The sequence below is a fragment of the Engystomops pustulosus genome, chromosome 2 (assembly GCF_040894005.1).
Source record: "Engystomops pustulosus chromosome 2, aEngPut4.maternal, whole genome shotgun sequence".
Lineage (NCBI taxonomy): Eukaryota > Metazoa > Chordata > Amphibia > Anura > Leptodactylidae > Engystomops > Engystomops pustulosus.
Genome location: NC_092412.1, coordinates 6,575,250 through 6,589,400, shown reverse-complemented (window position 1 = coordinate 6,589,400; position 14,151 = coordinate 6,575,250). Strand labels below are relative to the sequence as shown.

At 46.4% G+C, this 14,151-nt stretch overlaps 1 pseudogene; it reads left to right on the top strand.

The window, feature by feature from the left end:
• The first annotated feature begins 5,764 nt into the window (after nucleotides 1–5,764).
• On the top strand, nucleotides 5,765–12,410 carry LOC140116857 (ecto-ADP-ribosyltransferase 5-like; annotated as a pseudogene).
• Nucleotides 12,411–14,151: the final 1,741 nt, after the last annotated feature.

The window sequence follows — 14,151 nt, the reverse complement described above, 5'->3', positions numbered from 1 at the left end:
GTAGTACTGTGCTGTGCCCATATGTACAGGATAGGAGTAGTAGTACTGTGCTGTGCCCATATATACAGGATAGGAGTAGTAGTACTGTGCTGTGCCCATATATACAGGATAGGAGTAGTAGTACTGTGCTGTGCCCATATATACAGGATCGGAGCAGTAGTACTGTGCTGTACCCATATTTACAGGATAGGAGTAGTAGTACTGTGCTGTACCCATATATACAGGATAGGAGTAGTAGTACTGTGCTGTGCCCATATATACAGGATAGGAGTAGTAGTACTGTGCTGTACCCATATATACAGGATAGGAGTAGTAGTACTGTGCTGTGCCCATATATACAGGATAGGAGCAGTAGTACTGTGCTGTGCCCATATATATAGAATAGGAGTAGTAGTACTGTGCCGTGCCCATATATACAGGATAGGAGTAGTAGTACTGTGCTGTGCCCATATATATAGAATAGGAGTAGTAGTACTGTGCTGTGTACATATATACAGAATAGGAGTAGTAGTACTGTGCTGTGCCCATATATGCAGGATAGGAGTTGTAGTACTGTGCTGTGCCCATATATACAGGATAGGAGTAGTAGTACTGTGCACCTTATTGCTGAGTATTATATTCTTTCTCTTCCTATCAATGTGCATATAATTTAAGTCTATTTCATTTCTAATTGGTTCATTTTTAAGGTGAAGCTCAGAATAATCCCAACACTTCACACGGGATCACTGGAGACCCTGGAGGTAATCATTATCTATCTAGTACTGTGCCCATATATACAGGATAGGAGTAGTAGTACTGTGCTGTGCCCATATATACAGGATAGGAGTAGTAGTACTGTGCTGTGCTCATATATACAGGATAGGAGTAGTAGTACTGTGCTGTGCCCATATATACAGGATAGGAGTAGTAGTACTGTGCTGTGCCCATATATACAGGATAGGAGTAGTAGTACTGTGCTGTGCCCATATATACAGGATAGGAGCTGTAGTACTGTGCTGTGCCCATATATACAGGATAGGAGCTGTAGTACTGTGATGTGCCCATATATACAGGATAGGAGCTGTAGTACTGTGATGTGCCCATATATACAGGATAGGAGCTGTAGTACTGTGATGTGCCCATATATACAGGATAGGAGCTGTAGTACTGTGATGTGCCCATATATACAGCATAGGAGTAGTAGTACTGTGCTGCACCTATATATACAGGATAGGAGTAGTAGTACTGTGCTGTGCCCATATATACAGGATAGGAGTAGTAGTACTGTGCTGTGCCCATATATACAGGATAGGAGTAGTAGTACTGTGCTCATATATACAGGATAGGAGTAGTAGTACTGTTCTGTGCTCATATATACAGGATAGGAGTAGTAGTACTGTTCTGTGCTCATATATACAGGATAGGAGTAGTAGTACTGTGCTGTGCCCATATATACAGGATAGGAGTAGTAGTACTGTGCTGTGCCCGTATATACAGGATAGGAGTAGTAGTACTGTGCTGTGCCCATATATACAGGATAGGAGTAGTAGTACTGTGCTGTGCCCGTATATACAGGATAGGAGTAGTAGTACTGTGCTGTCCCCATATATACAGGATAGGAGTAGTAGTACTGTGCTATGCCCATATGTACAGGATAGGAGTAGTAGTACTGTGCCGTGCCCATATATACAGGATAGGAGTAGTAGTACTGTGCTGTGCCCATATATATAGAATAGGAGTAGTAGTACTGTGCTGTGTACATATATACAGAATAGGAGTAGTAGTACTGTGCTGTGCCCATATATACAGGATAGGAGTTGTAGTACTGTGCTGTGCCCATATATACAGGATAGGAGCTGTAGTACTGTGATGTGCCCATATATACAGGATAGGAGCTGTAGTACTGTGCTCATATATACAGGATAGGAGTAGTAGTACTGTTCTGTGCTCATATATACAGGATAGGAGCAGTAGTACTGTTCTGTGCTCATATATACAGGATAGGAGTAGTAGTACTGTGCTGTGCCCATATATACAGGATAGGAGTAGTAGTACTGTGCTGTGCCCGTATATACAGGATAGGAGTAGTAGTACTGTGCTGTGCCCATATATACAGGATAGGAGTAGTAGTACTGTGCTGTGCCCGTATATACAGGATAGGAGTAGTAGTACTGTGCTGTGCCCGTATATACAGGATAGGAGTAGTAGTACTGTGCTGTCCCCATATATACAGGATAGGAGTAGTAGTACTGTGCTATGCCCATATGTACAGGATAGGAGTAGTAGTACTGTGCCGTGCCCATATATACAGGATAGGAGTAGTAGTACTGTGCTGTGCCCATATATATAGAATAGGAGTAGTAGTACTGTGCTGTGTACATATATACAGAATAGGAGTAGTAGTACTGTGCTGTGCCCATATATACAGGATAGGAGTAGTAGTACTGTGCACCTTATTGCTGAGTATTATATTCTTTCTCTTCCTATCAATGTGCATATAATTAAAGTCTATTTCATTTCTAATTGGTTCATTTTTAAGGTGAAGCTCAGAATAATCCCAACACTTCACACGGGATCACTGGAGACCCTGGAGGTAATCATTATCTATCTAGTACTGTGCCCATATATACAGGATAGGAGCTGTAGTACTGTGATGTGCCCATATATACAGGATAGGAGTAGTAGTACTGTGCTGTGCCCATATATACAGGATAGGAGCAGTAGTACTGTTCTGTGCTCATATATACAGGATAGGAGTAGTAGTACTGTTCTGTGCTCATATATACAGGATAGGAGTAGTAGTACTGTGCTGTGCCCATATATACAGGATAGGAGTAGTAGTACTGTGCTGTGCCCGTATATACAGGATAGGAGTAGTAGTACTGTGCTGTGCCCATATATACAGGATAGGAGTAGTAGTACTGTGCTGTGCCCGTATATACAGGATAGGAGTAGTAGTACTGTGCTGTGCCCGTATATACAGGATAGGAGTAGTAGTACTGTGCTGTGCTCATATATACAATATTTTTCCTTTATATTTCAGCCTCCTCTGCAGTGAGCTCCATGGACGCGGTGAGGGTGATACTAGTGGTCACTCTGAGTATTGCACTCAGCTTCTCTTATGGCTGACGCCTTGTGTTATGTGAGAGGCTGTCGGGTCCTCTGTACCATGTTCCCCAGATCCCATGACTGGACATCCCTCATGTCTCAGGAGCCGATACCAGTAATAATAAAGAAATTCTGCATCAATGTTCATGGATCCGTCCTTCGAAGGGAATCTGTCAATATATTTTTCACAAATGCAGCTGGTGGCAGGTTCCCATAGAGCCCTAGTAACTAATTACCCCCTTCTTTTAGCTAAAAGTTGTCTCCCTCAGATTCCAAAATATTCAAGTTTATAATTTTACCTGGTACCCAGGGATGTTTATAGCAAGTCGAGGTGGGCGTGGCCTCTGCGGGCCGAATCCAGCAGCTCCTCCCCACATGCAGCAGTAATGTCATGTGAACAGGGTGACATCATTGCAGGTCCTTTAGCCTTCTAACATCACCAAACTATACACCATGCACATATCTGATCACATGAAATCACAGCCACCTGCATGGAGAGGAGCAGAAGTGCATGCAGGCTTCTGTGATTTTATGTAGTCAGATATGTGCATGGTGTACAGTTTGGTTATGTGAGGATACCTCAAGGGGCTTGGTCCATGAGAACAGGCCTTGTCTGCGTCCATCAGGGCCAGTAGGGAGAAAGAAGAAGAGGAGGAAACCCCAACCTGCATCTGCCTGATGTTGGAGCCCCCAGTGGCTGCCCCTTGCATATTAAGCTTTCATTGTGATTGTGGCAAAATCACAACCTCATCTCTATAAGGTAAATATATTATTACCTCTACACGACCCACCTCCTACACGATGTCTGTACTTGTCTCTTTACTTTAATTCTTTGTTTTTCATATACTTCATATAGCTACACAGCAGAGCGAATGCAAGGTGCTGAGGTCCTCTGGTCGGGGCTGAGGTCCTGCGGCTTGTGCTGAGGTCCTCTGGTTGGGGCTGAGGTCCTCTGGTCGGGGCTGAGGTCCTGCGGCTGGTGCTGAGGTCCTCTGGTTGGGGCTGAGGTCCTCTGGTCGGGGCTGAGGTCCTCTGGTCGGGGCTGAGGTCCTGCGGCTTGTGCTGAGGTCCTCTGGTTGGGGCTGAGGTCCTCTGGTCGGGGCTGAGGTCCTGCGGCTGGTGCTGAGGTCCTCTGGTTGGTGCTGAGGTCCTCTGGTCGGGGCTGAGGTCCTGCAGCCAGGGCTGAGGTCCTGCAGCCGGGGCTGAGGTCCTGTGGCCAGTGCTGAGGTCCTCTGGTTGGGGCTGAGGTCCTCTGGTTGGGGCTGAGGTCCTCTGGTCGGGGCTGAGGTCCTGTGGCTGGGGCTGAGTTCCTGCGGCCGGGGCTGAGGTCCTCTGGTTGGGGCTGAGGTCCTCTGGTCGGGGCTGAGGGCCTGCGGCTGGGGCTGAGGTCCTGCGGCCGGGGCTGAGGTCCTCTGGTTGGGGCTGAGGTCCTCTGGTCGGGGCTGAGGGCCTGCGGCTGGGGCTGAGGTCCTGCGGCTGGGGCTGAGGTCCTGCGGCCGGGGCTGAGGTCCTCTGGTTGGGGCTGAGGTCCTCTAGTCGGGGCTGAGGGCCTGCGGCTGGGGCTGAGGTCCTGTGCTCTCCCTCCTGATTGGTGACTGCTGGGACCTGCAGGAAACATCATTATAATCTCTCTGGGCTCCAGTCATTGCTGTTCTCTAATTATCGTCATCACTTTGGTAATTGTGTAGAACCCTGTTCTAGTGACCAGGAGACCCCGTACACATCCATCACATGTTCACCAATGCAGATGACATGATTTCTGGTGATCAGACCTTGTCCTCTCCTTGTGATCTCCAGGGCAGAAGGGAATTTACTGTCCAATAGGAACTTTGGATAATGGAAGATGCAGCTCAGATTTCCACCAAAGGTTCATTTGTGTCCGGATCTAAATGGCCCAAACTAATGTTGCTTTATTTTACTGGAAATTGGTATAAAACCCCCTCAGGTCCCCAGTACTTTGTTTTCAGTATTTTTTTTACAAATTTTTATAATTTCGGCAGATTCGTATCACATCTGGTTCTGAGGCTCAGGAGAGTCTGATCGTCACCGATCCCTCTTCTGTGACCCATGACACGTGACCTCTGGTGCCTCCTGCTGAACCGGCAATGAGGGCGGGGTCCCAGTAAAGTGCCTTTTTATTTTATAATCCATTCCCAGGCCCCCTGGGTGTTTTGGCTCCACTAGAAGACATCACCACAGACTTGAGACTTCCACCAATCACAGCCAATATAGAGATGTCCATCGTTACGATTCTCCCATGGAATTCTTTCCGATATGTTACGACTTTTCATTACATTTGACCTTAATATCCAAGTGTGAGGAATGAGAGAACTACAGGATGAGTAGGAGAAGGTCTATGAGTGATCTCTCCAGCAGGACATCACCGCCTCCGCCTTGTGTACAAGTGCGGTGACACATCTGGAGATGTGATCCTGTATAATTGATGTTTGTCAGCAGTTACTGGTTATCGAGAAGTTCTCCGGCCCCCGGTTCTTGTTTTCTGTCCTTAGTGTAGCACAGACACGTCCCTGGTGGCCTGTGGTGTTATTACGCTGCCAGCTGTAACACCGGGGGCTGATTACATGATACAAGTAGTAAAGTTCTCTCATAGTTATTACCTGAGCATCTAGAGGACCAGCAAACGACGAGGAGAAGGCTGAGGAGACATCTGGCCCCCATGTCCAGAGGTAAGTGGAGACCCTCCTGTCCTGTGTCTTACAACCTGACTCCTATTCTTTCTTCATCCTCTTCTTTCTTCTGTCTCTCATTTATCTTTATCTCTCACAATGTTTCTCTCCCATTCTTCCTACTGTTAACCTCTTGGTCTTATTTTACTGGTTGTGTCTTGTAGGGTCCGGCTCCCCTATGGCCCATCCCCCGCTGTCTATCCTCTGCCTCGGGCTGTTTATCTTCGTAACTAGACAGGTACAAATCTACTACTTCTCATCATCCTCATCATATTAGTCACAGGTGATGGTTATAGTGTTACCCTGCTTTATAAATATTGACAACAAAAACTTTCCTTATTCTAAATTTAACCACACAAAAAACATTAAAAATCCTACAAATGCTCAACGCCGCTTCTATTCATCTTGATCCCGGTGATGTCTATCGCTCTCTAGAAAATAGAATTATAACTAGCAGCCTGGAGTGCAGGGACAAGATGTGCGGTGCTCCGGGCTGCTAATTATGCACACCCCAGCACCTCCCTCTCTTAGCTGGGAGCATGGAAGAGCGAGGTGATGTCACTCGAGGGGCATGAATTCACGCCCCTTGTGGGACGTCACCTCCCTTCTTCCTGCATAATTAGCAATATCAAATCCTCTATGTTGACCATTAGGACTCATGTCTGTGCCACTGGGTGGCCTATAGAAATCCTTAAGATATCCGCTGTCATGCAAACAAGCATTAAAGGGAACCTGTCAGCACAAAACCCTGACTGTCATTGTATGTAATGGTGTCTGTGTGGGTTCTCTGCATTGGTGCTTCACCATTTTCCATGTGTAACGGCAGGACACAAACAAGGACAGTGAGCCCTGGCACTGAGCCCCCCAATCTGCCCCTACCTATTTATTGCCCCCCCATAAACAGAGGTCAATAACTGGTCGACGTATCCTCCCTGGGTAAGGTGTGAACACGTAACAAGACAGACAGACAAAAGACAATAAGGCAGGGTAGACAATCCAGGTCGACAACAGTGGGAAATAACAATAACCAAATCGAATCTGAATAGAATTGTCAAGACACGGGCAAGAGATCAGAAACCAAGAACTACAGCAACCAAGAGACGAGCTAGTGAACACAGCAAGATGGCAGTGTGACCAGCAAGGAGTGAAGGCTTAGCCGGTGATGCTCAGATGTGCACATGCCGGTCACCGATGAGCATTGGATCGGCAAGCTCTCTCTATCGCTGGTGGCATGAACATAACACTTGCGCATGCGCGGTGCACTTCGGTCATGGCAGGCGCACTGTGCATGTGCTAGACATTTCAAATAGCTTGTAGTTACGTGGAGGGGTGGATTTTACTAGCAAGAGCGGCTGGCCAATGCAGAGGACACACAAAGACACCAGTACAACTCAATTGCAGTCACCTATACGGTAATGGTTTATTTTAGATGTTATTTAACTACGGGGGATAATTAGGCTTTGCCTGGTAGTGGCTGTCACCGGGTGTTCAGGAGATTATGGTGTGTCCAAGAAAGGCATGTTTTAAAGAGTATGGTTTGGTCCATAGAGGCTTGGTTGGAGGATACTGCTGTGGTTCTTAAAGACATGGGTGGTAGAATCTGGTGTTATCAATGAAGGAATACTAGGTGGAGTTGGTTGTGGTCTACAAAGGCATGGTTTGGGGTGGGTTGTGTGTTTCAGAAAGCCATGGTTGCAGGAGTTTGATGTGTGTTGTGATGGCTTATTGGTGTGGCTCATTAAGCCATGGCATGTGGTCCATGAAAACATGGTTTGGGGAATCTTATGTGGGCCAAGAAGGCAGGGCTGGGGAGTGGAGTGTGGTGTTGTCCATCAAGGCATGGTTCGGGGAAGTTTGGTGTGGTCCATGAACCAATGGCTGGGGGAGTCTGGTCCATGAAGACCCAGTTTGGGGTGTCTGGTGTTTTCCATGAAGGCATGGTTTCAGAAGGTTTTGTGTGGTCCATGAACCAATGGATCAGGGTGTCCAGTGTTGTCCATGAAGGCATGGCTCGGGGTTTCTAGTGTTGTCCATGAAGGCATGGCTCGGGGTTTATAGTGTTGTCCATGAAGGCATGGCTCAGGGTGTCTAGTGTTGTCCATGAAGGCATGGCTCGGGGTGTCTAGTGTTGTCCATGAAGGCATGGCTCGGGGTGTCTAGTGTTGTCCATGAAGACATAGTTTGAGAAGTCTGGTGTTGTCCATGAAGGCATGGCTGGGGATGTCTAGTGTTGTCCATGAAGACATGGCTGGGGATGTCTAGTGTTGTCCATGAAGGCATGGCTGGGGATGCCTAGTGTTGTCCATGAAGGCATGGCTGGGGGTGTCTAGTGTTGTCCATGAAGGCATAGTTTGAGAAGTCTGGTGTGGTCTATGAAGGCATGGCTGGGGGTGTCTAGTGTTGTCCATGAAGGCATGGCTGGGGATGTCTAGTGTTGTCCATGAAGACATGGCTGGGGATGTCTAGTGTTGTCCATGAAGGCATGGCTGGGGGTGTCTAGTGTTGTCCATGAGGGCATGGCTGGGGATTTCTAGTGTTGTCCATGAAGGCATGGCTGGGGGTGTCTATGGTTGTCCATGAAGGCATGGCTGGGGATGTCTAGTGTTGTCCATGAAGGCATGGCTGGGGAATTCTAGTGTTGTCCATGAAGGCATGGCTCGGGTGTCTAGTGTTGTCCATGAAGGCATGACTGGGGATGTCTAGTGTTGTCCATGAAGGCATGGCTGGGGGTGTCTAGTGTTGTCCATGAAGGCATGGCTCAGGGTGTCTAGTGTTGTCCATGAAGGCATGGCTCAGGGTGTCTAGTGTTGTCCATGAAGGCATGGCTTGGGGTGTCTAGTGTTGTCCATGAAGGCATGGCTGGGGATGTCTAGTGTTGTCCATGAAGGCATAGTTTGAGAAGTCTGGTGTGGTCTATGAAGGCATGGCTGGGGGTATCTAGTGTTGTCCATGAAGGCATGGCTGTGGGTGTCTAGTGTTGTCCATGAAGGCATGACTTGTCTGGTGTAAAAGAACCAAAAAAACAGACTGGCCAAAAAATAAGCCTTCTCAAAACGAAAAAGAAGATGAATGGTGTAACATCATCTAAGCTTCTGAAGGTGTAGGGGTGTGTACAGGGCCTTATAGTTGTCTCCATCTAGTGTGAGCAACCTCTTTATTTCCAAGGATTCTTGACTGTAAGAGCAGAACTATGAATTTCTTTAGATTTGAAGATTTGGATCAGGGAGGAACGTGTCCTCTAAAATGGAGGGAATTGGTTTCGTGCTGCTGCTGATTTTGTCTTCCTGTGATCAGTATTGCAGGATAATAGGCTGCACCTGATATACTTTGTTTGCCTATTACTATATTTTATTACTATGTATTTTTGGGCATTGTAGGCCTTCTGTGTGAAGGTTCAGCTGGAGATGTTTGAAGATTCATTTGATGATCAATACATCGGCTGCACTGAGAAAATGGAGTCATTGGCCTCAAAGATACTCAAGAAAGAACAACGATGACCCTTACGTTTGACAAGGGTTGGAGCCTTGCCTCTACTTTATGGAAAAAAAGGAAACCTTCATTGGGACGGCTTCCTGGTGGATTTAAGGAGGAGTATGGGATTGCGTTATTACTTTATTCTATTGACAACTTACCTACCAGGAAGGATCTGAACGAGGATATTAGAAGATACGGCACTGACCCCACATCGTTCAGGTTCTATGCTTTTCATTTCTATCTGACCAGAGCGTTGACCTTGCTTCAGTCCAGGTGTGATGGAAAACCAAGGCTCATATTGGCGAGTCTTGGTGATGTTGAGCTGGAGCCGCCATCGCACCCTAAGGCCAATGTGAGACTGAGACAACTTCATTTTTTCTCTACTGATATTGACGTGATAAAGGGACTTGGTAATATCTCATTATTGATCTACACGTGTTTTGGGCTGGAAATTAAGAACTTCTCATACGATCCACTATATATGGAGGTGCTGGTTCCAGTGAATGAAGTGTTTTGGGTCAGCAACTATGATAAGGACCAAAAGAGAATGACACTGAAGACCACCAATAGGAACTGTAGTTATTACAACTGTGCCTACCTGGGGGGTAAGTAGTGGGGCAGTCTAGACATCTTTTGACTTTTCAGTTTAGGTCAACTAACCATGAAGCCTAAGTGGGTTATAAAAGCACAAGACCAAGTCAATTTACATACATTTTGGGTCCAATTTTCTGAAGGATCCTTCCCACCATGTGCATGTATCCAGAGTGTAGTCCATGAACACCTGATCACTAGAGCAGAGATCCAAGACTTTTCTCCATTGTGGACAATGTGAGGACAGTAAGAAGAGTCTACGTCCTCACACATGTCCATCCCTCCAATGTTGTCAATTTACGGAATTAGGAAATGATTACTCCAATGATCATTCAGCTCCAAGATAGGCACCAAAGCTCCAAAGGGGTGAAAAGGGCCAGAAGACAATGACAGGAAGTCATGTGACCTTGGGGTTGCAATAACAATGGCTTCTCATGATGACATTCCACCTCCAGTTTCGGAATAATTGTGTTTTCTAGAGACAAAAATAGGACATTTTTACTTATTACCAAAAGTCTAGAAATATACAAATTCTAAATATATTAACTCTTAAAGGGAACCTGTCACCAGGAGACCCATTTTTAGCCCTCCCCCAGTCCCCACAGAGCATAGTACATACACTGCCAAAGTGTTTTTGTATAAAAAATTGGTTTTACAGAAAAAATGAGATGTTATATTGTACCTTTCATTAGAATCTGCTGGGTGACTAGGCAGTTGCCAATTGGGAGGGGCTGGAAAGGAGCAGACCCCCCCACCCTTGGGAAACATGTGACCTTTTCAAATATATATGAATAACTCCCCACACTCGGGATTGGCTGAAGAGGAGCAGGGGGCGTCGCTAAGCCCAGTGATGGTAGTTTTCATATATTTGAAAAGGTCACATGGAGTAGCTGTTTCCCAAGGGTGGGGGGGAACTGCTCCTTTCCAGCTCCTCCCAAAAGGCAACTGCCTAGTCACACAGCAGATGCTAATGAAAGGTACAATATAACATCTCATTTTTTCTGTAAAACCAATTTTTAATACAAAAACACTTTGGCAGTGCATGTACTATGCTCTGTGGGGACTGGGGGAGTGCTAAAAATGGCTCTCCTGGTGACAGGTTCCCTTTAAGATCAAGGCCATTTTTATTTCTTGCGTTTCCATTTTTTACCCAGTCTGTTTCTATTTTTTTTCCTGTGTACAGAGCTATGCGAGGGCTTGTTTTGTGAGTACATTTTTCTTCCTAGTGATGGTATATTCCATGCTGATGGCATTGATGAAATTGTAGAGAAAATGCAACTGCGCCATTTTCTTGAGGACACAGTTTTTATGGCTTTCACGCACAAAGTTGTGAATCGGGGCGTGTGGTACCTGTAGAAACTTCAGCCAGCACATGTCCAAAGCTCATGTCTGTGTGCATGGAATCTGATTCACCTCCCGTCGCTTGTTCGTTTCGATGAGATGTGGTCTACTGATTTTTCGGATTGAGGAAAAACAGTTGATATATCAAAAACATCTTCAGACATATTGGGGCAGATTTACTTACCCGGTCCTGTCGCGATCCCACGGTGCGTTGTCCGACGAGGATTCGGGTCCGTCGCGATTCACTAAGATCGTGCGCCCGAGTTCCTGCATCCGTCACTTCCGTGCCGTAGTCCACTAGAGTTCACCTTCTTCTTCCCAGTGCTTGTAAGTGCGTATCTTGCGAATGTTAAATCCTGCGTGTTGTCCGAATCCGTCAGGTTGTCCGACGGTCCGCCCCCCAATTACTGTCGCATGCAAGCCGGCGCCGATGTGCCAAAATCCGACCGTGTGCGCCAAAATCCCGGGGCAATTCGGCGCTAAACGGAAATCATCGGGAAACTTGTTGCTCCGCGGACCCTTAGTAAATGAGCCCCAATATATACAAAACTTAAAACCCAAATATACCCAGAATGCATTAGGATAAGTAAATGGGCCCATTACAGGTCCTGGAGCTCGTCTAGAACTAGAAGCCAGGGATAATGATATTGGGTCTCTGCTTGAGGCATAAAAATAGTGGCGGAAAGAGAACTGGACCAATGGCCTCAGAAATACTGAGTTCTGGAAAACCCCATAAGGATCGGCGCCTGACCGGCAGTGTCCAGGGTCACCAGACTCACTGCGGCCTTGGTGGCCCCTGAGGGCGTAACCGAGGGCCACTGTCTCACACTTTTGCCCCAGCTGGCAGTTTTGGTGAAGATGTGACAGAAGTGAAGCTGAATCCACCTGTAACAGAGTGAGAACAGTCATTTTTTTCCTTATGCCCCCAACCCCTATTGGGTTTTTCCAAAATTCCCAGAAAGCCCCTCTGACATCCTTATAATTACACATTAGAAATGAATGTTTCTTTTATGCTTCAGGAAGAAAAAGTGTAAAATGCAGATACAACACCCCATCATCAGGTAAGGAGCCCATTTACTGCTGCTTTCTGTTTTTCGGGTTGCGTTCACATGTTACAGATTTGTTAGCTGATGATTGGTTGGAGATCCTTGTTTAGCTTCTGCCATTAAGCTGCTGAAAGGAGATAAAAATGAGAGATACCCTGTACAACGTCCCCCCGATGGGACCTGACCTTCATGTGGGCAATGCTGGATTCCCAAGGACAGGATTGGTTGGCTGTAGAAATGTGTCATTGTGGCTTGGTCCATAAGAACAGGCCCCGTCCAGAGCCGTCAGGGCCAGTAGTGAGATCCAAGAATAGAGGGAGGGTGCAGTATAGAGAAGGGATCCTCTGGTGCACTCCTGGTGTGTGTGGTAACAGATTCCTGGGCAGATGGTGTATGGGAGGCTGTGATGTTAGTGGCAGTAGCCGGGGATCAGTTGACAATGGGAATCTTGTAATAACGTGGTACACAGTCCAGAACATCAGCAGGTAACAGGCTGTGAACAATCCTTTATATTGTGAAGCAGGAATTTTCTAGTCAGCCTTGATCCAGTGGTCATAAGATTTGAAATTTGAGCCAGATTGGCTCTGCTGCTTGTGCAGCAATCTGGATGCAGAGATCTGGACACACTGAAATATCACGAGAGTGTGTCAGAGGCTTAGACATGGCCTGAATATATAGACCTTAAGCTTCTGGAATATTCTGAGCCTTCTAACAATCCCAGCCCTGTCTAATTTAGAAAAGTTACATTAAAGGATACCTACCACTTCTGAAGGTAGGTATGAGATGCAAACACCGGGCACCAGCTCAGGGTGAGCTGGTGCCGGTGCTTAGTCTCGTTAGTGTTAAAACCGCGGTATCGCGGTTTTAACACTTTTTAAACTTTATAGCAGAAACTGCTTCGGCGCTGCGTGCGCACGATCGTGCGCGCGCCTACATTGGAAATGCCGCAGGCGTTGCGCGCGCACGGTCGCGCGCAGCGCCGAAGCAGTTTCTACTATAAAGTTTAAAAAGTGTTAAAACCGCGATACCGCGATACCGCGATTTTAACACTAACGAGACTAAGCACCGGCACCAGCTCACCCTGAGCTGGTGCCCGGTGTTTGCATCTCATACCTACCTTCAGAAGTGGTAGGTTTCCTTTAACTTCAAACATAACAAAAAGATAGCACATTAACTCTGTAGAGGCAGGCATGGTATAATACATGTAAACACTTCTTTTTGGGAGGTATATAGCAGCACAGGATCATTACTGTATAGCCGTAGTATATGTTAGATGAATCCTAGAGAATAATAACAACATTAAAGGTAATTTGGTGCTGAGTTTAGTAACGAGCCGTCTTGCGGGACATTACACCTCCTATTACTGAGAAGGCAGGTGGTCCCCATGTAATGCTGAGCAGAGATATGATTGACCTGTAAGAAGGTGGACACTCAGGTTTGTCTATCTAGGGGACAGTGTTGCGCCATTGGAAGCCATTGGAGAATTGTTAGAAACAATTATGGTGGACCGGAGACAGGACCGTTCTGTATCCTACACCTACAGTATACTATAGAAGGTTCTTCTTTGGTCTACTATAAATGGTCCTAATGTTTATAGTGTCGAATGTTACTTCATCCCCCTCTCCATCCACAATTTACCCCCCTCAATCACATGACTACAATCAGGCACCGGAAGGTAGGTAGTCACTCTATACCTACAAGGTGCAGGTACATCCTGCTCATTCTACCTCCCGGACTTCAGCTATAGGCCAGAAACCATAGTGTCCCATGTCTGGAGAATTGTGGGACTTTTACAGAAACAGGGCTTTGGATGGGGAAGCAGCAAAGCAAAGGCTAGAGATAGATTGCAGATAGATGATGAGAAACTGAGAACAAGATGGCTTCCAGTTTTGGACTGGAGTTCCATGGGCCCACTAGATAAATTA